This window comes from Alligator mississippiensis, chromosome 2 (genome assembly GCF_030867095.1).
Source record: "Alligator mississippiensis isolate rAllMis1 chromosome 2, rAllMis1, whole genome shotgun sequence".
Taxonomy (NCBI): domain Eukaryota; kingdom Metazoa; phylum Chordata; order Crocodylia; family Alligatoridae; genus Alligator; species Alligator mississippiensis.
In genome coordinates this window covers 224878925-224903134 of record NC_081825.1, presented here as the reverse complement: position 1 = coordinate 224903134, position 24210 = coordinate 224878925, and the positions used below count along the sequence as shown (strand labels likewise).

Below are 24210 nucleotides of genomic sequence, written 5' to 3'. Positions count from 1 at the left end.
AGTTAGAAACTAACTAGTTCCTAAATGTTTTTGCTCAACTGCAATGTGCTTGGTCAAATTAATTCTAGCTGCTAGAAATCATTAAAATAGATTAAAATGATCAAGCTTTCCTAGTTTTGCAATTAACAGTTCTTGATATCTTCAGGGGAGTTTATGTTTGTGTTCATCTTGAGCAGTTGTTACTCTTTGAAGATCTCTTCTGTCAGAAACCTGATTGTTTTGAAAAACCAGGAATGCTCCAGAAGTGAAAATAACTGGAGCTATTTGTGGTGTAAGGCTGAATGACCTGGCATATCTTTTCTGAGTGTTAACGATGAAGGTTCTGTATATTAAGACTAGGCCTGTCATTATTCATTGCTTTGTTTTGTCCCTTGGTCTCAGGCTGAGATGTTACTCCCATCCTGCTCTCTGCTGCACAGGGACCATTTAATACATAATGAGGGACACATTAAACTGAAGTACGTACACTTATTTCACATGGGGGTCCATTCTATAACCAACTACTGCAATGAATTTCAGTCACCACTGGTATACTGGTGATAGTCAAACCAGTGACCTAGACATGAGACAGTTCTGTCAACCATTCTTTGTCCCCCAAATCCCACCAGCCCTCACCACATTTTGTTCCAGCTGACTGATCAGTAAGCAGAAGTGCTGCTCTGTGTTTTCCAGTGCCTTTCATTCTACACCACCTTGCAAGCATAGTTTTTGTTGCAAGGGCAGCGCAAGGGTCAGGATGGGCAGACAGGGTGGCCCAGGGTTCACAGTGAACCCTATGGGCCAAACAAATGAAGCAACTGAACACTCTGCTTCCCTTTGTGCCCTGCAGCAGCCTAGGTCTATGGGCACAAAGCACTCTCTCTCTGTCTCATGGAGTGACCCTTGCTCGCCTGCCTTTTTGCTCTTATTCTTTTCTCTGCAGTTCCTTCCTTTATCAGATTAACTTTAATTAGTGAAATCAGAATCACATGGAGTGGGAAGGAAATGCTCCCAACTCCAGAGATTTATTTTCAGCAAAGAAAGAGTGATGTGTAAACATGGGCACAAGAAGAGTTGTGTAAGATCTTGTATGTAAAATTATGTAAGTAGGCCTGAAAATATATCGGGGGGAGGGGTGTGCACACGTGCGTGTGAGCGTGTGTGCATATGCGCACAGTCAGACATGTTCAAGAGAGAGAGAAGCTGCTCTTTGACATCTGCTAAAGCCAGGTATGATGCAGACAATTAATCCGGGTTTATATGGTGAATTCTGCCATAGACCTTCTAACTCTTTCAGAGGTAGTGTAAGCCAATGGTTAGCACACAGGACTGTAACTTAGAAAACATGAGTTCTATTCCTAGTTCTGTCACTATTGTATAATCTTTCTGTGCCTCTCTTTCCCCTCTAATCTTTTAGCTGTGTTGTATATTTAGACTGAAATCCTTAAGACAGGTGCTTTCTTATTTTGTGTAGGTACTCTGCCTGGCACAACTTTGGCCACCATCTTAGGTACAGACCTCACTCCTAGGATGATAGAAAAAATTATCTATTTTTTACATCCTGGGAACCACTTTGAGGCTCAGAACCCTGTTGTGAAGGAAATTCCTTCAATGACTTCTGTTCCCGCTGAAAATCCTATTCAGATTCCATACTCAGACCAGTGATTCAGGAACATCATTCCTGACTATAGAAAGAGCTGAGTTTCATCCTTGAGAAGTCAGGTAGCAGAGTGATTAAGGTCTTTGATTCTAGATCCTCAGGCAGGATTATAAGTCTTACTCTGAGAACACCCTTGGTCATCATGTTGGGTCATCAAAGTTTGAGTCTAGCCCTCTATAGATAAAATCCTTGTAATAGGATTAAAAGAATGATTTCATAGATTTCATAGACATTAGGGCTGGAAGGGACCTCGGAAGATCATCGAGTCCAGCCCCCCGCCCAAAGGGCAGGACGTCAGCTGGGGTCATAGGATCCCAGCAAGATAAGCATCCAGTTTCATCTTGAAGGTGTTCAATGAAGGCGCTTGAACAACCTCCGGCGGCAGGCTGTTCCAGACCTTGGGGGCTCGGACAGTAAAGAAATTCTTCCTTATGTCCAGCCTGAAACGATCTTGTAGTAGTTTGTGACCATTCGTCCTCGTCATCCCTTGGGGCGCTCTGGTGAACAAACGTTCCCCCAGATACTGGTGGTCACCCCTGATAAACTTGTAGGTGGCCATCAGATCACCCCTGAGCCTGCGCTTTTCCAGGCTAAAGAGCCCCAGGGCTCTCAGCCTGTCATCGTAGGGTCTGCTTCCCTGACCCCTGATCATGCGCGTGGCTCTTCTCTGGACTCTCTCAAGCTTCTCCACATCCTTTTTGAATTGTGGAGTCCAAAACTGGACGCAGTACTCCAGCTGCGGCCTCACTAAGGCCGAGTACAAGGGGAGAATGACGTCCCGGGATTTGCTTGAGAAGCATCTATGGATGCAAGCCAGCGTTTTGGTCGAGACAAAACGTAAGGTGTTTGTGACAAAACGTAAGGTGTTTGTTGTGGGAGACTCCCTCCTGAGGGGGACGGAGGGGCCAATCTGCCACCCTGACGCCTTAGCCCGGCAAGTCTGCTGCTTCCCAGGGGCCCGCATCCGGGACATTGCAGAGAGGATCCCCAAGCTCCTCAAACCCACAGACCGCTATCCCATGCTCCTTATTCATGTGGGCACCAATGACACGGCTCGGAGCACTCCCAGCCAGGTCATGAGGCGCTACAGGGATTTGGGAGCGGGGCTTAAGGGTCTGATGGAAAAGAATGATGGGAAAAAGAAGAATAAGTCAGATTTGGGAGGGGGATTACTTCAAGCTACAAGGAGATATAAAGCAACCTTATGAGAAAGTGCTTATAAACTGGTTTGGAGATGAAGAATTAAAATTGAAGAAAAATACAGTATAAGAGTAGAGATACCAGGAGTTCATCCCTTTATACAGCATCCATTGGAAGCCTATAGAATAGCCCAAGGAGGAGGACTTAATGATAGGAGGAAGGAGTAGTGAATCTGAAATTCACAAATCATTTACCTTCACCAAAGTAAGGACAATTAGAATATAAGACCAAGAATGCTGAGTATGTCATGGATAAACAGTCATGCTTTTGCCACAGAGGCCAAGGCTGGTAGAAGAGTATAGAAGCTATGGAATGGGGCCTTTGACTACAGGGGAACATGTAAGTGTTATAAAGTATGAGTTTCAATCTCAGTACTTCACTAGTCACTTCCTCACTTCCCAGTCCTTAATCAGTGGTTCTCAACCTTTTTGGACTCAAGGCACTCCTCATTAGACTCAAGGTATCCTTCAAACCATGCCAGCTCTTATTTTTCACTCATTTTTGACTAAGGAAGAATAATAGAGCAATTTTCTGTAACAGAACATCTGTATCAGCCATTATCATCTTACACTCATGTCTCTTAACTGCTCATCCAGTATCTCATTCTGACAGGTATCCTGACTTAGAGTACTACACAACTGATTTCCTGACCTTCCTTGTCCTTCATCAATTGATAATTGTGCACTATTTTCTCTGTCTTTGGGGCCCATAACCTGGGAACATTTGCCAATCCCCTCTCTCCTGTTATTTTTTTCTATACAGCAATTTTCAAATCCATCCTTTCGTTTCCATCTTGACCCACACAGCTATTTTTCTCTGCTTGAGCAGTGGTAGTTATAGATAAGGAAAGAGTTTAGAAGGATTGAAAATGGTCACGGCCCAATCCAAAGGCTATTAAAGTAAAAGGACAAACATTGCAGAAGGGTTTGGATAGCCAGCTGTAACATCCAGGTATTTTAAATAGCTTGTGGAACCCCTTATGGCCCTCACTGTCATCTGTGCTTTAGCCCCCTGTCAGAGCAACAGTGTGACCATGATTAGGCCTTAGACATTGTTTATGCTCAATAAACACATTTTTTGCCCTTCCCCATGCCTGTGAGTCTTTATATGTTGTAGAGAGAGTAAAATAAATCAGCAACAAAAAGATGAACTCCATCTTCTCCAACCAGTAACTGTGATGTCTCCTTATGGTATGAGCATCACTAAGCTTCCTTAGAGACAGATAACTTTCAGTGTGCTTTTTCTATTGCAGAGGCCTGTGACCTGTCTTATGCCCCACCCGCATTAGGGTGGTTCCTGGGCCTCTCACAGGTGCATCCCATGTAAAAGCACAGCAAACAGCCCCTAGGCCTTAGCAGAAATCAGTTACAGATGTGCAGTGATCAAGCTTTCCTTTAGAGGAAATGTATCCTCAGGTAAGACCCAGCCTTGGAAAACATGAAGGTATTCACATATTGGTGAATCAAATTGATTGTCTCAAGTGTCTTTATTTCAAATCTCCTCCTCTTTGACCTCCCCATTTCTTAGTTCCCTTCCCTCCAATCTATCCAAGATGTTGCAATACAAATCATCTTCCCCTTCTACTCGAATAAAGTTAGTGTTCATGAATCCTTCTACTGATTTTTTTTTCCACCATTCTTCCTCCTGCAAAGACCTGGGTTGCCATCCCCTTGGGATCTATATGAAAATCCTCTTTTCTGTCTATAGGCATTTATACCTGCCTTCCGTTTCTCCCCACCAGATCTTCAGCTTTTATGCTCTCTCTTTATACTTCTCCCACATTTGTCTTCAGACTGCCTTGATGCTTGAAATAATTTTCTGCTTCTTCTACAAATAGTTTCCTTCATTCTATTCAGGTCTTTCCTTAACACACTTCCCAGGTTTCTTCCCAGAAACCTGTTGACAATAATGCAGCAAAGCATGAGTTTTACCATACAATGTTTGCATAATTTTGACAATGAAACTTCATCTTGTTTGATGCTCTGCAATGCATTTGAATGGTACTTTCTGCTTAACATAGACAAAGCATAGCCAATCTGCAGTATAGGTGCCACAAGTGACATGGGCAGCCTCTGTGTGTAGTCCATTGTGAACTGGGGAGGGGACAGGCAGTATACTAGTAGATAGGGCAAGAAACAAAAAGACGAAGCAGAAAATTAGGCAGGGAACACAGGAAAGGAAGCAAAAAGTAGAGCAGCAGGTCAGGCAGGGAGCACAGGGCTAGGAGTCAAAAACAGAGCAGCAGATCAGGCAGAGGAATGGAATCAGTATCACTTGGGGAGGCAGGACTAGTTTGCAGCACAGCTGCCAAAATGGTTGGACCCACTGACATAGACTGTCAAGGCTCAAAGTCCTCCCATATAAGTAGTGCTGTGATCAGTTAACAATACATTAGACCCCTTGTACTACAAGAGTGCTGTTGCAATTCTGTGTATTGCATGACTGCACAAATGCCATGTCATTTGATGTATATAACCTGCTCCTGATCACAAAATTCTGCCATGATTTTTTTAAAGAAATTATAGGCAAATAACACTTCTGGCTTCTTTGGCTATGAAGCAATCTTCAAAATGAGAAATAAATATAAACGGATACAACTGTGTCTGCAGACAGCCATGAAAAAAATCAGCTCAGAGAAGTGCAACCTGTAATGTATATGATAATGAACTGTAAGCTAATAAGTGAAACAGTTTAAATGGTATTGTAAATGATTTTACGGAAATGATTTTGCTAGGAAAATCTGGATAAGGAGTTTCTTCCACAGGCTCATACTACCTTACCAAGCTAAGTCCAAGCTACTAAATGTTTCAGGTGTTCTTAAGCACCTAACATTTCAGTATAGGTCCTGACAGTTTCAGCACTGTCATTCTGCACTGTGAGTGCAAAAAAATGTGGTGCTCCATAAATTTTAAGAACCAAGTCAGAAAAACATAACTTCATTCCAAAATAATTACTTCTGAGGTTATTGTAGTGACTGTCTCATTAATTGTTAATGTCCTGAAGCTGTCGTGGAGTTCCCAGAATTGCCTCCAATGGCATGGGCAGCATAAGACCCACACAGAAAACTTAAAAATGTGTCATGAAGTATAAGGGGTTTGGGTTGTAGCCGTGTTGGTCTAAGGACATAGGCAGACAAGGTTCCTTGGGTGAATTTGATATCTTTTATTAGACCAACCCAAATGGTTGGAGAATAGTTATTAAGCAAGCTTTCGGGTTCAAAAACCCTTCGTCAGGCTAAGGACGCTGCAGCAGTTGGTGTGTGCTCTTATCCAGGAAGAGCACACACCAACTGCTGAAGCTTCCTTAGCCTGACGAAGGGTTTTTGAACTCGAAAGCTTGCTTAATAACTATTCTCCAACCATTTGGGTTGGTCTAATAAAAGATATCAAATTCACCCAAGGAACCTTGTCTGCTCATGAAGTATAATGCAGAGAAGACCTGGTTGGCCCAGTTACATATATTACATACTTAGTATCTCATTCCTGTCTTTTGACTTCTAAGCTATGGAAAGCCAGCTGTTTGCAGCGGAAGGTTTGTTTACTTATGGCTACTGTATCTCAGTGCCCTAAGAATGAGATAGCAGAGGATGGGTTTGCCTACATGGGGAGTCGTGCTTATGACCTGGCCTGTTTTTGCTATTCTAAAAAATGGATGTGTGTGTGTCTTACATCAAGATGTTTCATTTATCACAGAAGCAGAGATAAGAGACTGGTAACTTTTACCTTGATGTGGCAAGTCAAGATACATGTCCAGTTAAGAGATGTAAAGCTGAATCTGACTAGATACCTTAAGGTAAAAGCTCTCCCTTGTCTCCTTTTGTATTTTTTTAAGAAGATAGCCAGGGAGATAAATTCAGGTGTTGCATATGTTTTAAGCTGATTTAATGTGGGTGGGGGTGTGTTTAGGCAGGGGAGTTATTTTGATTTCTTGTTAATTTTTAAAAACTGGTTGAATTAAAACAAGCAGTCTGCAAAAATCCTCTCATACTGGTTTAAACAGGGCTTATTTTTATTTAAATTAATCAGGAATAAATTAAATGCAATCAGGACTCAGAGTAGAGATGATACCTTTTATTAGACCACCAAGATTTTTGCAAAAACATTTCTTTAATTGCAAGCTTTAAGGCACAAACACAAACAACCTGGATATCAGGAATAACTTTAAATTAAGCCAAAATAAGGGCACATTCTCAGGTTTCTTCTGACTGTATGTGTGTAAGAAAGAATGCTATCTAGACTGCAAGAGTTTCAAACTGTGTTGTAAATATTGGTGTAGTTTTCCAGCAAGTTTCAGGGCATACTACAGAAGGTGAAATCTTGCTACTACTGGAGAACAGTGAGAAGCATAGGACACTGGAGGACCTTGACAACAAAGTACAGGACCTGTGTGCAGGAAAAAGGTCGCCTCCCATCAAAAATGGTCTAGTTCTACCTCTGTTTCTAAAAAAACTGAACATAATTTTAGTTTAATTTGAAGGGGGGGGGGTAGGGGGTGGACCCCTGTCATCAGTTCCAGTGCCTGGGTACAAAAAATCAAGTTTTGGTTTTCAATAAAAAACAACATAGTCCCATGGGAAACTCTTGAAGGAAAAGTGGAATATTCTCTTAAACTAGCAGATTTCAACTAACTCCAAAAAAGTCCGTGTAAAGGAGATGCTGACTGCTTTTCTAAGTTTGTGAAAGCAGTGTATCTTGCTTGCCCTGAAAGCCAACAAATAGTCATAGAGAGTCTTTTTAAAATTATTTTTCCCCTCTTCACCACCCCAAGGGAAATGGTTACTGACAATGGGCTTTGCTAATATAGAATCCCTAGCATTTGAAACAGTCTGATCTGAAATGTTTTACTTCCAGCCCTGACCACCCACAAGGGTATGGAAAGATGGACAGGGCCATACAGTTTGCTAAAAAGAATTCTACAACAAAAGGATCCCTATTAGCTTTGCTGAATTATAGGGCAATGCTTGTGTCACTTACCAAGCTAAGTCCAGCACAGCATCTTAGAGGTCAAGAGATCAGAAAAACATTACCAATACTAGAAGTAAATCTTCATCTTAGCTGATTTCTACTAAAGAATATACAACTGAGAAGTACCAGATCTAAAAAGTGCTATGCTCTCTCTCTCCCTCTCCCACCATTGGAGGTCTGGCCCAGCAAAACTGTCCTGCAGATGTCATTGTAACAGTATTGTGCATCACAGCTATAATGTGATGTAGCAACTGTTGTTACCACAATAACTGTTTGCACCCTTAAATCCTTCATTGTCAGGATTTGTCCATGCCTAATAAAGAAGAAACAGCTTCTTCAAGCATCATTTAAAATGATGCTGTAAACCTTATAAAAGTGGTGTGTTACCACTGCTGTTTTGAGTGAAAGAGGATAATGTTACTAAGAATGTCCTGACCTACTGAAAACCAGCTACATGTTTGGGACTTAATCCTGGTATGTTATATGCACAAACCTTTAGCAGCAGGATATCTCAGTTAAAAAGGTCAATGATTAAGCCAATACTTGTGTGATATTACTGGTTTTTGTTTTTAAGTGTTTTAATCTTTGGCAAAGGCTGGTCATCTAGAAGACAGAGGGCAACACTTTTTCATGACAGCTGACATGGTGGCTCTTTCACACTGTGGGATTATAAAACAGACCACCAGAGCAGGATGACCGACTCTATTCCATCCTCTAACAAATTAATTTGGTCATCAGATGATGTAATCTTCAGTAATACTTTTCACAGGGATCTTGTCTTAGATGGGAGTGACCAGTTATATTTAAACCTGCAGCATGAATGAGGAATTCCCCTTACTAACTTATGTGTAACGAAGAGCTGATGGAATAATCTGTTGACTTTTTCACCAGCAACTTTCATTCTCTTACCCTTGCTATGCAGTCTCATTGTTTTATCCACTGTGACCAACACATACAGTTTCACAACCCATGACCCCAGAAGGCGGGATAAAGAGCACAAATTTACAACCAACATCATATTTACTCTTCTAGAAATAATGCTTTATAGATATTGGCACTATGCAACATCATCCAGCTGAACTCAGTGTTCAGGCTGTACATTTGTGTGACCTTGAGGAAATGGAAACTGTAGTTGGTTGTCTCTTGGAGTAGTAAGGAACTCAGCTGAGATCTGAACATGCATGGACACTCAAATATTTCAGTGGGAAACCATTCAAAACAAGGTTGATACGTATCTGCATTTTGTTATGGAATTTCCTCTCTTAATAGTAGCTGCATAACTTCCCCTTAGTAACTACATTTATGTGGGGTATATTCTAATAATCAGTCTAACCATTGGCCCGTCATGCTGTGCAGGTACTGGAAGTTTTACAGGTCTAGAATGAAGTCTTCTCTATATCCTGAGAACAAGTACAATATATATGGTAGTTGTTCAAGTTTCTAGGCAATGTGTCTACCTGTTGCCCTGAAAGAATTCCTCATAAGAGGTATAAGAGGCTGTTCATTTTGTATGACTCTCCAGTCTTTGAGATAGGGAGAAGGGAGACCATTAATGTCACTCTTGCTGTTGTTTCCTGTGGACATCTGACAAGTCGTACATTGCAACAAGGACAGACACTTCTGTAAATAAATGGAGAATATAAAACTGATTTCAGATCAGACTACAAACTGATTTTTCAACCTAAACTGAAATGCAGAAATTAGGAAGTTTAATAATATGTGCCCCCCCACCTCTATAATTCAGCCCCTTTGTGCCTAACAAGGATTTAGTCAAATGTTAGTTTTTAGTAGCCAGTTATGTAAATATATGGGAATAATTAGTTTTAAAATAAATAAGGGATGGCAATGCTCAGGCTTCAGGCTACAACCCTTTTTCCAAGGTTAGGTAGAAATGTTCACTTGGTGTAGCGGTCCATTATGGGGGTTTTCCATCTTCCACAGGAGAGCCTATTACTGGCCTTTACTAGAGCCAGACTATTGAATTAGAGGGATGGATGGCTGGTATGACCTGAAGTAGCCATTTCTATGTTTCCAGTGATTCTTATTCCCATTCCATCAGCTTAGATAGCCAAGCCTTATTTATTGAAGCCATAGCTGTTAACAACCAGACTTTTGTAACTCAGAAATAGGAAAGCAATGGAAGGAAAAGATTGAATTAGATGAGACAGGGAGGAAGGAGGAACCCAATCAACAGTGGAAGAGAGAGAAATTAATTTTAGGAGACAACCCTTAGGAAAATGCCAAGTGATATCCATACAAAGGTCTTTCCTCTAGCCCAACACTCAAATAACATAACTCCCCTATGGGGTGCCTCAGAGGAACATTTAATCTTCTGAGGAAGCAGCACTGTTTGGACAATCCCATCCCTGTTCACTGGAGCAGCATGGTGATTTATTAGTAGAGATAATCAATTGCAATTCATATCCCTTTCTCCTGCAAAATACAGAGATCTGCTTCAGCGCTTCACAAATGGGGCCACAAAAAAGGATTAAAAAATAAATATTTGTCTTGAGAGGACTACTTGAGGAGATAGTGTGTCTGAACAGTCACAGGGCAGTGTGCTGTTCTCTAGAGAGGAAGAAAAGTTCTCTGTAAAGATATACCACATGTATGCCATATTTTCTGGGATTCTGCTTGCTCACTGATCCCTAGACCCCAGATCAGACTTTACCATTGATAGCAGTGTCTTCTAGATGACAGCGATGCTTCTATTTTGTACTTTCTGCACCCTACAAGAACCAAGGCCTGAGCTGAGGTCACTATAGGCACAGTTCTACCTGGTAAATTAAGTAATCTGTCCATGGGCAAGAGTTTGTGAGATCTGTGCTGATCTTTCTTCTGCTCTGAAGAGCTGCTTACCCATGATGGAGCTGATAGGAGCTGCATTTTAGCTGGTGTCACTCTTGGTGTATCAGTTTTTAATGCTATGATTTGCAGATCAACTCAAGATTAAAATGTTCAGATGCTTATAACTATCACCTATTACACACTACCTTGTGCACAAAGTAATCCTTTTTTCAGCAAGAACTGAATGTTATATGATTCTTCAGAAGAATCTGTAGCTCCTTCCTCCTCTTGGAACTAAGTGTGCTGGAAGAGTCTTCAAACTGGTATCCATCACCTGGACCCTCTGCTGTGGTGGCTCATCTAGAGGCCCCAAGACTGTGCCATGTGTATACTTTGTCTTTCTTGCCAGCAGAGCAGAGACCTCCATTTGCTGCTGCCAGATGCCCCTGAACTACCTGATGATCTGGCATAAATAAAACAGAAGTCCTGCACCCGTGGTGATGCCTGCACTGGTAAATGATTCCAGATACAGAGACTTTGGGGGACAGTGTAGCTGACAGAAGGCTATTCTTTACTCTCTCTCTCTCATTTATCTAAACAAACCTAGATTAATCAACCATATACAAAAAGACAAGAGAACCCCTCTCCAAAGAACCTTAAGGCTAGAGATTTGAGATTCTTCCTTTCTGATCAGCAGCCCCATGACTGTGTATAAATGAGAGGTGACTGTGATTTGAAAGGAAACTCCCAAGGAAAATGTCTGGCAGGAACATTTTGTCCTCTCAAATGGAAAAAGTAGGTAGTAAGCAAATTCTTGGGCCTGGTTTCTATCGCCATAAAAAGAAGCAGGAACCAGTGATAGCTCCACACTAGGCAGCTCTCTTGCTGGCTTGGGTACATGGCGTCTGGTTTGATATATGATCTTCAGGGATTTCTTTTCTTTACAGGCTCCAAACCAGAGAGGCTCATGTCAGACCTTCAGAGATGATCAAACACAGAGCAGTGGGAAATCCTGCCTCAAAACCTGGAAAATGCAAGACTTCATTTGTATACTTCATGTTCACTTGTATTCAATAAACCAAATAACCTTGGCTGCAAGGATTTGGAAAGAGCAAAGAGTCTACGGTGAGCTTTGTTATACATTCCAATAAAAGCCAAAGGACTAGACTTAGATTAGGAAAACTTGACTCAGGTAATCAAGTGGCTATCTGGACTTTTATGTGACATTTTTGGGTGCTGAGAAACCTCTAGGAACAGAGAAAGCAAAAGAGTATTCCTGTCTGTTTCACAGGAAATAAACAAGGTATCTATTTATTAAACTGTTAAATTAGAGCTGCCTTCTACTAGAGCCCAGGCACCAGCAAGTCTTCTCCCCACCACCACAACCCTCACTCACAAGGACTACTGTAAATGTATCATCTTAATTATATCCATCAAATCTTAGTAGGACTCTGCTAGTCATTCTTGCAGTTGTCATCTCCTTCTGCCATTGAGAGGTTCTTGTGTTCAATGAAGGTAGAACCCATCTGGATGCAGCCCAGGCTCCTGGGGAGGTGGGCACTGCCTCCCCTACAGCAAACCCTGGCTGGGGTCTGGGACCAGGAACGGGGGTTAAACACCACTTCCCCTGCTCAAGCATACTGCTGGCTGCAACCATGGACTACAAATCCTAGAGGCTCCTGGAAGTAGGAAGAGGAAGTGATAAGCAACCCTGTGGAGTCCCGCTGCTGCTATTCCAGACTGCAACTCCCAGAGTCCTCAGGGGCAGCAGGAAGAGGAAGTAAACACACAGCCAGACAGCCATGCTCTAGTGTTCCCTGGCTTCTGACCTGAGCCACAGTAGGCATGTGTCAGCATTTCCGGAATCAAAGGTAAATGTCTGTTCACTTCTATTTTAATTTAATCTCTGCCACTTAGACTAACCCACAAAGACTGAATCGAATTAGCCTCAGGCTTTATGACTGTGTACTTAGCTCAGGGGTTGGCACCCTATGGTCTGCAGGCCAGATCCAACCTGCATAGTTATTGGATCTGGTCTGTGGAGCTTTAGTGGCTTTGTGGAAAGGGAAATTTGCCACACTTCAGCTGAGTGCTGGGGATAAGTGACAACAGCAGCATCAACTGGTTTCTAGTACTGGCCACCCTCAGACCTGACCTGGGTCACTCCAACTTGCTGCCAAAAAGATTGCCAACTGCTGCTCTACAGCACACTCCACTCATCTGCTGCTGCTTGTATATGCCCAGAAATGCAGCACAGAAACTGCTCTGAACATGCCTATACACACTGATCTCAAACAACTGGACATGGAGGTGTTGAAAGCAACAAGCTTGTGACAGCTTCCCCACTGTGTTTCTGTGTTTTGCCTCCCTCCCTGAGAGCTCTGGGGACTTGGTGCTAATACACTCCATGCCAGGCTGAGATCTGCAGTAAACAGGTTTCTGTCAGTGGATTTCATCTGTTTCCAAAAGACCTTTCATTCCCTGAACATGTCCTATACATCCCAGTTCTAGAGGGTCTTTAAGTAGCATTTTGTAACAGGGATTTTTCTGGCAAATATCTTTTTCTATATAGGCCATACATCAGTAAAAGTCCTACACTACCACTCACTGCACCTCCACACATACACCCTATACATCACATTCAGTCTTTATAGCCTCTCCCCTCAAATCACGCACCATAGCCTGCTGCATCTTTGACATACACTCACAGTCACTTGTCAAATGCTCTACCACAATCACCAGCTTCTCTCTCACTATTACATGCAAGGACCTCTGAAAGAACAAACTCAACAACCTGTATAGAATTGGGATTTCTGCTGCTTTAAAGACTCAGAAATATTCATCTCTTCTAACCCATAGATCTTCAAATCTTCACACAATCGAGGGTTACTAAATACTTTGTAGCTCCCCCAAAATTTGGTGACCTAGGCAACTAACTGGTTGGTTTGTTCTTTTATGTCTGAGCAACCCTTTTACATATGCTTATGAACTATGCTCCTGCTTGTATAGATACACATATGCTCGCATAACACATGCATTCCTTCACACCCACCCAGAACATGCACTCAAAAAGCCCTCTCTGCCTAGTCCTTGTTTTGATAGGTGACTTAGATCTCCAAGACTCCACAAGTGTTCTGCACCTGCTCCCCAAGTCCCTGCCTCCCAGCTGCTGCCTTAGGAGCCTTTTCTTTTCCCATTGGCTGAGGGAAGCAGCCGTTGAAAGGCGATCTGGCTGAACTGATGTGAAAGGGATTTTACTGGTGTTAGGACACTTGATGACAGGGGGAGGGAGGACTGAAATGAACTCCTTCCATCCTCCTGATGCAAAATGAGTGCAGACACATTGCTTTAATATTATCTTTGTAATTCATTTCCTCCAGTAAAGGCTGAAGACTCAACGCTTTATGGCTCTGGGTTTGTGCCAAGGAATCATTTGCAGGCTTACCCATCCAGAACAGACAAGGGGCACTAATACCTCTTTGGATACTCTTCTGGGTGGGAATTCATACAAGACAGAGCCATGCTGTAGTTTGAAGGTATGTTTGGTCATTTAAGGGGTGGCTTGGCTTGTTCAGGAACAAGTCACTTGCTGTGCTGCTCATTGAGACTTGGTCCTTGGGCTGGTGGAAACTGTGAGTAGTAGCTACATATGAAGTCTTATTTATTGTGAGCAGGAAACTATGTGTAACAACCTGAGACAGAAATGGCTCCTGTTGAATCATATGGCTGTACACTTGGTCACCTAGCACAGATAACAAGCACCTGGATGTATGGGAAACAGACTCAGTGGAAATACTTCCCTACAGATAAGCAGGCAGACCAACAGTAACCATGTTTTGTTTGTAGCATGGGCTTGATTTCTTCTGCTTCCAATTTTACCACAAGAGAGGGGCAATCTCTGAGGATCCTCTTATAGATCCTCATTTTGTAGGAGTGGGTTTCTCTCTCATAGAATAAACTGGGATTGCCTCTCCATTCTTCTCCCAAAGTAAGTGTATGTAGGAGGGCAGGGGGGGAAGTTCCCAAGCACACATATACATCTTAGGGAGTTCACAGAAGAACAGAACTATCTGTATGAGGTTGTCCCATTACACTAATGACCATGAAGCAGTGCCCTCTTTACATTTTTCTACCATATGTAGAGTGAAGAGTATTATTAATGCTGCTGATGAGTATTGTATGTGGGTGGATATTGCATACTAGGTTTCTCTCCGACTTTTTTCCTTTTCTGCGATTCAGTTGGCCTGGTTTATGTAATCTGTGTTCAGGTGCCTGGGGAGCCTTGAGCAAGAGGTTCCCATAAATGAAAGCCTATTATTAGGATTAGTAAAGCTGAGTAAAACCTGTAAGAATCCTACTGTATAGCATCAGCATATCTGTCCCCACAGGAAAAGGACTTGGTAGCTGCATCCCAAAGCCAGTGTCATCTGGTTTGGAAAAAAACATAGATTGAAAGTTTTCCATTATAGTGCTCTCTGGGCATGTCTATATGAGATGTTTACTTCAGAATTGCCTAATTAGCTCTACAGTAAAGCCTCAACGTCTACATGTGTGGCCCTATTAGGCCACAGTAAACTAATAAATGCCATCATAGGATAGTACTTGCAAACACAAGTACTATCCTGCGGCGGCGTTATTTACTCTGCTTCAGTGCATGCATAGACACTGATGGAGCTGGGCAGGGCACAAAGGAGGTTCAGCCAGCTCCTTCACAGCACATTGAGCTGGGTTGGAGCAGCCCTGGGCTGGCAGGTTGGCCCCCTGAGACCCCTGCCAACCAGGGATGCTCTGACCTGGTTCAACATGCTGCACTCCCAGGTGCACATGTAAATGTGATACCCAGGAGCAATAAACTGTGGGGACCAGAACTGGGCATCTATACTTTGATTACTCTACCCAGTTACTGCCCCCACACCTCAGAAAGGATATAGAACAACTAGATAAAGCACAGAGAAGGATAACAAGGATGACTAGTGGTATGGAGGGGCTTCCATTTGAGGAGAGATTCAAGAGGCTAGGCCTATTCAGTTTAGAAAAGAGATGCTCAAGGGGGGACATGAGAGATGCAACAAGGGGTAGAGTGATACTTTATGTTTTGTTTACAATTCTCTTCTTAATAATCCCTAATGTTTTATTTGCCATTTTGACGGCTGCTGAGCAATGACCCGATGCGTTTATCAACTGTCCACAATGACTTCCAGATCTGTTTTCTGTGGGAACAGTTAATGTAGTACCCATCCTAGTGTAGGTATAGTTTGGGTTATTTTTTGCCCATATGAATTACTTGACACTTATCTATATTGAATTTTATCTGACATTTATTTACCTATTTACTCAATAGTGCCAGGTCCTTCTGTAGATCCTCACAGTCTGCCTTGTTCTTTACCACTTAGAACGATTTTGTGTCATCCACAAACTTGTCCACTTCACTTCTCACCCCCTTTTCCAGATCATGTATGGATATGCTGAACAACACTGATCCCACCACAGATTCCTGGTGGACCCTGCTATTTACTACTTTTCATTCTGAAAACTGCATTGACAACGAAAATCTATCAAAGACCAGAATGTACCCAATTACCTGTAGGGACACATTTCTCACAAGAAAATCACTCTCTCTCCAATCTCTCAGTTCTAATCCTCAAAGGGAATTTACAAAACACTTTCTGCAGACAAGCCTACAAACTTCACTTCATCAACCTACTGGATACAAAAAATCATGGAGTAAATATAGACATTGGATTTATGACACATTATAACCTGCCTAATATCTGATACCCAGGTAACCTCTGCTATTTACCAGCTATATTGTTATCACCAGCTCTACATACCCTCCCCCACACCTGTTTCTCACCCATTGACTGCCTCAATTTGCATTTGTACTGACTGGCATTCTCACATACTGGCCTCTGGTTTCTACTCTATTCCATCCTGGAAGAGCATAGCCTACCTGCAGATGCTTCCTCAGCCTGATGAAGGTTTGCAAAGAAGATTTTTTTCTAACTGTTTTAGCTTGTCTAATAAAAGATATCAGATTTACCCAAAGAGCCTTGTCTGCCTATGTCCTTACACCAACATGGCTACAACTTATACCCCTGGAACTTTTAGAAAGAAGCCTTTTTCTGCTTATTGCCTCTGTAACTCTGCTATTGAACAGTGCTGGCTTTCTTTTGGTCCAATGGAAATTTTTTTGATTTGCAGAATGAATTTGCTCTGTGCCTCCAATATGGTGTTATTAAGCAATTCCCATGCTGCTTGCAAGTTCCTCCCCTCCTTAGGGGGCCCTTTTAATTGCTGTCTAAATAACCTCCTCATTTTGGTGTTGTCTCCCTTTTAAAGTTAAAAGCTACTATGGTAGGTTTTCTTCTCGTTTCCTTTCCTACTTGGATGTCAAGTGCAATTGCATTGCAGTCACTATTGCAGAGAGGCTCAGTAACTTACCCTTTGCACCAAGTCCTGTGCACTACTTACGACTAGGTCAAGAATGCCTTTTCCTCTTGTAAGTTCCCAGACCATCTTTCTCCAGGAAGCAGCCTTTTATAACTTCAAGAAATTTGGTCTCAGTATTTTGGCCTAATGTTAGATTGACCCAGTCTATTTATAGATAGTTTAAAGTCACCCTTGTCCTGATCTAGGGGTTGACAGTATATCCCCAGACATACTTTTTTTTTTCTATTTAAACTGGGAATTTTATCTACAGAGATTCTATAGTGCCTCTCAGTTGAAAAATTTACCCTATTTGATTTGATGTGGTCTTTGATGTAGCGTGGCACTCCCTCACCAATATGAACCACTGTATCATTCCTGTCTAATTTCTGTCCTGATATAACAGCATCCCATTGATTTTCCTCATTCCATGTTTCAGAGTTAACCTATTATGTCAATATAATTACATGCTAAACATTCAAGTTCCCCCCACTTTTGTTCTTAGACTTCTAACATTAGTATAAAAGCATGTATACTTTTTATTGTTGCCTGGTTGACTACTCTGTGACCTTTTAATCATTAAAGTTCTTTGCTTGTGCTCATCTTCTCCGTGTTTCTTATCCCTGTTTTTTAGGGTGTCAGTCCAAACTGTGCGCTGTTCTACACCTGTCAGCTTTCCCTCATTTTTAGTTGTAAAGCTGCAATATGCATGTTAATGGAAACCTTTAACCCATGACTACAGGTTTAACATGAATCTTTCTCAAAGGCTTCACTGAAATCGTAGAGTCAAATTTATGTATATCAACTGTGCCACCTCTGTGCCCAAGGCTAACAGCTAAGTTTAACTTTCTTTAAAAAGTAGCTGCTTCTGAAATCTTGGGCTGCATAGGGTTGCAGTGGTAGACAGGGCCATCTGCACACTCATGGACTTCACATCATATGATTGAAAAAGGCTTTGGACCAGTTAATGATAACAGGAATTACACAGCAATGAGAATCCTGAATTGTTACATTTGCACTAACTAACATTGTTAACATCGTGGTATTTTACTTAAGAGCCACAGATCCTGGACACAGTTGATTACAAGAGAATCTCAGCTGTAATTTTTAAAAAAAGGACAAAAAATGTAAGTTTCAAGCTTAGCCCTACGTTAAAAAAAACAAACTTTCACTATTTAAACCATTCTTTCTTTGTCTCAGGCTTGAATTAGAATTCTTGTAATGTTTTGAATTGGCCTCTAAGCTGATCAACCTAACCAGAGGTAGATCTGTATTTTACCCATTTTACTGATGAGGGAATACTGAGGTACACAAGGATTAAGTGACTGGCCAAAGAGTTTCCTGACCCCTCCCCCAATCTGTTCATACTGCACAGTCTTTTAGTTCTTGTACTAGTCAGAGAATCTCTGCAAAGCAGCTGACTTGAAAAATGCAAAATGATTTGAAAAAGGTGGAAGTGGATGGAGAGTCTGCAATGTATTAAACTACAGTGGTATATAAGATTTGGTAAGTCATGATGGGATCCCAACAATGGATCTATTTACAGTTCTGGGTGGTTATGCTGACATCTACTAAGCAGCTGAGCTTTCTAATGGTAACATAGCTACATAGGCACAATTGAAACTCTGGATCCAACCTCAATCCAACTCTTGATCCAGCCAGGCTGATGGGATCTCACCCATTCCTGTCTGAGAGATCATTCTTCATCACACATTCAATTTTAGCTCCCACACTCAGATTTTATGTTATGTTCCAGGCTTTTCTGGGATAATAATCAACCCAATACTTGTGAGTTCTAACACTGAACTCCTCTGGAGAGATGCTTAATACCCTGAGCTTTCACCGATACCAGTTGGGCATAAAGTTACTGAGGCTGTGATTGAAAACATTCTACCAACTGCAGGATACACACCATTATATGTCCATAAACTTCCCAGTAGGTTGGCACTGACTAGTGTAGGTGAGCTGTTTAAAATGGTTCTTGCTGTACAAGAACTGTCAAATAAGCCTTGTTTTTGCTGTGATTAGGTGAGATTTCCCTTCTCATTTCCTTCAATGGTCTAGATTAGACCTTCATGTTTGCTTCTGGCAGCACATCTATGAAGGGGATGGATTTAATGGAAGATCGGTTCCCTTTCATTTCCTTTTTATATAATGTATCTTATGGAAAGTAACTTCCCAAATCAAACTAACATCCTTGTCTTGGACCAACTGCAATGGAAACTTGCAAAAGAAAAGAATCACATGATATACTAGACAAGGCCACTGGTGGTCAAGACCAATATCCAAAAGCTATTAACTCATGTTTCAGTGGAAGATTAAATATTAACATACTGTCCAGCTTAAGTGTACAATATGGTACAGTATTAGTAGTAGAAATTCCTTCCTGATCCATATATGATTGGCGTCATAGCAGGAAGTATAACATTTTGTTATCCTAAGCATAACTAAATTCTTTGCTATTATTATTATCCAGCCTTTTTAAAAATCAAGTTTTGTATTTGACTTGTAACTTCATGTGGTTGGGACTTCCGTGGACTGACTGTAAATGAAGTTTTCACAAGCCTCAGCAAATGAATAGAATTTATTGGCACGCTAAAATATAAGGAGTCATGATTATCAGAGGTAGAAGGGCAAAAACACTGACTATTAGAGAAGTTCTGAAAAAGATACTACACATGGATTATGTAAAATAGCTAAATGTATCAAGTGACTCTTCAGGGGGAAAAAAAGTCAACTAGTTCTGTTGCTACATCTGCATTGCAAATCTTCTCAACAACTAGCTAAGAATATTCTCAGCTGAAACTACTCTCAACTACTCTCAAAATTATCCACAGAAGAAACTGATATGTTTAATTTAATTATAAATAAACTGGAAAAGTTTGTGATCTGGTCAAACAGACAAAGGCAAGTAAAAAATGTTGAATTAAGGTATGGAAACAATATATTATTATTCTCAATGGCTTGCTTAGTTCCACGTCAGATACTGCCTTGATCATTGTTATCACTTCTTCCTATAGCATCATAGATGGTCCATACTAAGTGGCAAGTGTAGATGCAGGTTGAGGCAGATTTACCCAAATTTACAGAAGGTGATCTGGGTCTTGTCAGAAAGTTGGAAAGAAAAAAAAATAATAAGTGTAACAAAGGGTGGAAATTCAACATATAATAAATGTCCCTGGCAGCCAGGGTAAGGAAGGATAGGCCATATGAAGTCAGTCCTGCTTGTCCACATATAGGAAAGCATTCAAAATGATCAGTGATGACCACATTAGGCCCCTGTAGAGATTTCTTCAAGAGCAGCTGCTCATGAAGCTACTGCTTCCATTGCTTCTCTGCTCCCCTGATCTTCAACGTTGTTAAGTTCTCTGTCAAGTGGACCTGAAACCTAATGAGGTTTGGTGGGACAGAAAAATTAGAGGCTTTGTGGTCTTGTTTAATATTTTCACAAGCATGGGATGGATAGGGAAAGTTCCTCCTCGTGGAAAAAATTACATGAATCTAGTAATAGACACCTGTTCAAATATGAAACCTCCGAACCCTGATTCACACAAATCCCACATACTTATATGGTGATGAATGTGAAATTAGGCTTTTAAAGCTCCAGAATCCACAACCTTAAAATGGAAAGGAGTACCTGGCATATTTCCTAGAGATCTGCAAAAAAGAGTTGCTTTTCTCACAATGTGCCTTCTCATCTGAAATAAATAATTTTGGATCAAAATAACAGCATTCCCAAATGGGTAAGAAGGGAAGACTTTTGTGATTGGGCTACAGTTTCAAAGTTCTCTCAAACCAGACTCTTAATTTGTGCACATAAGTTCTCATGCACAGTTAACATTAAATCTTCAGGAGGAATACAGACTGTTTTACTTTCTTTCTTTTCTTTTTTTAAGGAAAGAAAATTTCAAATCTAAATAGGAGTTCTAGTATGGGGTTCTTATTTGAGTCATACCTACTTCCTAGAACCCATTCATTGCCTTGAGACCTTGTCAAAAGACCATTCAACTCAATGGAAGTCTTTTCATTGGTTTCAGTAGGATATGCAAGAGCCTTGTCTGAAGTTTCCATGACATTTACACGTGATATTTGTGTCATCGGAGTATCCCCATAGCTGTATGTTAAGTTGATTTTTCTGACCCCTGTTTGGAGGCAGTTCAAGCTTCTCCATTTTGCCCACTCAAGCTCTGTACCTGCAGAAAGATTTTCAGCAGTTTTGATATTCATCCTAACTCCCTCCTCTAGTTGTGATTGTCATATTTTTATTTGTGTGGCTCTTGGTGTTTCATTCAGTGGCTGGGCTGTAGAGAGGAAACTGTTCTGTGATTTTAGCTTCTTGGGAGCCGCAGCATGGCCATGCAATGCATGCCTCTTGTCTTTGATCTGCTGTTTGCATTCTGTTGTACTTGCTACTGCTCTCCTGATGTCTGATGGGGCAATTCCTGCAAACAGATAGAAACATTTGTTGGTTTAAGGCACCTAGTAATGAGAGCCTTAATAATAGGTAAAAGGAGGAGTAGAATTACACCCAAAGAAAAGGTGTGAACAATAAATTTGTGAAGCTAGAAAAAAAACCCAAACGCAACCGCCTAGGGTTAAAATGCAGCAGTTGGACTTGCAGGGGTGTAGGTTGTAGCCGTGTTGGTCTAAGGACATAGGCAGACAAGGTTCCTTGGGTGAATTTGATATCTTTTATTAGACCGACTCAAATAGTTGGAGAATAGTTATTAAGCAAGCTTTCGAGTTCAAAAACCCTTCATCGGGGGCACATTTCTCACAGGAGGGCCACTCTCTCTTTAATCTCTCAGTCCTGAACCTCAAGGGAAACTTACACAACACTTCCCAGAGACGAGCCTATGAGCTCCATTTCATCAACCTGCTGGATACTAGAGATCAGGGACTAAACATAGACATTGGATTTTTGATACATTCTAATCTGCCTGGCAACTGATTCCACAGCCCAGCCCAGCCCAGCCCCTGGCTTCTTTACTTTTCATTCCATCCAGGAAGAGCACACACCAACTAGTAATTGCAGTAAGTGATACAAACTATGTACCTGGATCCCACTGTTACAGTTATGTCCAGGCAAGTGAAGAGTCTTCCATTGAAAAATCCAGTTGCAGGTTTGTAGGCTTGCTATTAAAATGTTCCAGTTTTCACCTCTCCTTACCATTACTAAGGCAGTACTTAAGGAAGGAACTCCATTAGGAATAATTTTTATAGATGCTGTACAAAATCATAGAAAATTACTTTCACTGAACTGTTGGCAGAAGGAATGAGCACATGCCATATTCTGTTGAAATAAAGGTGGAAGATAATTGATCCATAGCACATTCCATTAAAGGAAAAATTATTAGAAAATAAATTTGAAAAAAATTCTGTGTTCACTTCAAAAGGTATAAAACTAACATATTTCAAGGTTTCTTTAATTGCTATTTTTATTTATGAAAACCATTATAATGATGTTTTGAAAATTCATCTTTGTAATTTTAAAATCAAAACTAAGTTTTTAAGGCATTTTAATGTTTCATTGGATCAACTGTAAAGTTAAAAGCTAATTTGTTACTTGACTCTTTTTTATTATTTAACCTGAGCCTCGTTCTAGTTCTGTGCATAATTACATCTAATATTTTTTATTACTTTATTCTTTTCTTTTTCTTTTCTTTTTAGGAATTTTTGGTAGTTTTGATTCTTTAATTCATATTTAACCCTAGCTATTTTCTATGTGTGATAGTGTTTTGTTTTGTATAATATTTAGTCCTGGCTATTTCTGTGTAAATATTTTTAAAATATAATTTTAAAATCTTACTTTTTGCTATAATTTTTTTTTAATTCTGTGTTTTGCCTTGGTAATTTTAAGTTATTTTAAAGTGTTTTGTCCTTTTAAATTTCTTATGTCATTTTATTGCCAAGATTAAGTAGCTTTCCCCAGGCAGCAGCAAGGAAAATGCAGCTTTACCATCACATTCACTTATCTGCTTCTTGCTGGAATTAAGATTAATTATAGTTGTCAGCGCATAACTAAAATCACAAATGTCAATTTCCCCTTTTCACTTTTTTGCTGTCAAAATAAATTGTATAATCATCACTTAATACCAAGCTCTTGTTTCCCTAATAATACACTGATGCCAAGGGGTTAGCAAAGAGAACTCAAGGAAAACATGTGAAACCTGAGATAGTAAACACTGCATAGAAACACTGTCTTGATAAGGCTCTTTCTATTCCACAAAGACTTTGTGGTTTGGTCTATGATGACAGGCAACCTCTGACTTTGAAGGCCATAAGGGTGGAATATTGCCCAAGGGAGAACAATTAATATCTCTGGGTGGTCACTCATCGATTGAGCTTGTCGGTATTTTTCCAATAGTCATTTTATTTTTTGGATAATGTCAATTCATCAGAACCAGAACTTTCTATGAAAAGCTATGCTCTGATCAAAACTTTTGTCAGGAAAGATACAGTTAGTCTAGAAGGTGCATCTTTACCCTTCCACTAGATCTAGTATGTAATCCAGGGAAGGATAACCCAGGTTAGCCAATACCCCCATGTGGCAGGGCACCTATTTTGAACTCTAGAGATATAAAGGCAGAGTTACTTGCTGCCAGGTGAGGCAGAAACATCACCTAGCTGAGCTGCAGCAGGAACAACCCAAGAGGTAAGGGCAAGAGCTTATGGGGATGGATATGAGGCTCTTGGTCCTGGGCATGACCTAAAACTGCACCCTGCCAGGAGTAGGTGGTCTGGTGGGGCTCCCAGTGGCACGGGAGCCCCCAGGAAATACCAGGCCAGTTACCACCCTGGTGAAAGGTGGGTCAGGGTGCCTTAATAACCCCAGCTCCCACATCCTTGGTGGGTTCCACCGGTTCATGGGGAGCCCAGGCTCATGAGTGTCCTGAGGCAGGGCCCAGGTCTGTGGAGGGACCTGGAGCAGTGCCAGGCTCTTCGTGAGTCCTGTGGCTGCAGGGATCCTGAGAGGGGGCCAGGCACAGCTGTGGCCCTCTGAGCCTCACAGGGTGTAATATCCCAGGGCAGAGGGCCAGTCAGGGCTACGGCCACCTGAGCTGGATGGGGTGGCAGACCCCAGTAAGCCCCAGTGAAGGGGCAGTGTGTGGAGCCCCAATGAGGGGGTGGTGTGGGGGTGTAAGACCATAGGGCCAGGCAGGGCTGTGGCCATCTGAGACCCAAGGGGTGGCA

General features: G+C 41.4%; 1 long non-coding RNA gene across 2 annotated transcripts in view; it reads left to right on the top strand.

Moving 5' to 3' along the window:
- Window positions 1-18052, top strand: part of LOC109280476 (uncharacterized) — a 44025-nt gene extending 25973 nt beyond the window's left edge. The window contains exons 2-4 of one of the 2 annotated variants that reach the window (XR_002086807.2): window positions 11538-12461; window positions 13971-14126; window positions 16040-18052. This is a non-coding gene — a long non-coding RNA (uncharacterized LOC109280476). Of the gene's footprint in view, window positions 1-11537; window positions 12462-13970 lie in introns of both variants that reach the window. The other variant, XR_009460104.1, reaches the window with a different exon arrangement.
- The last annotated feature ends 6158 nt before the right edge of the window (window positions 18053-24210 follow it).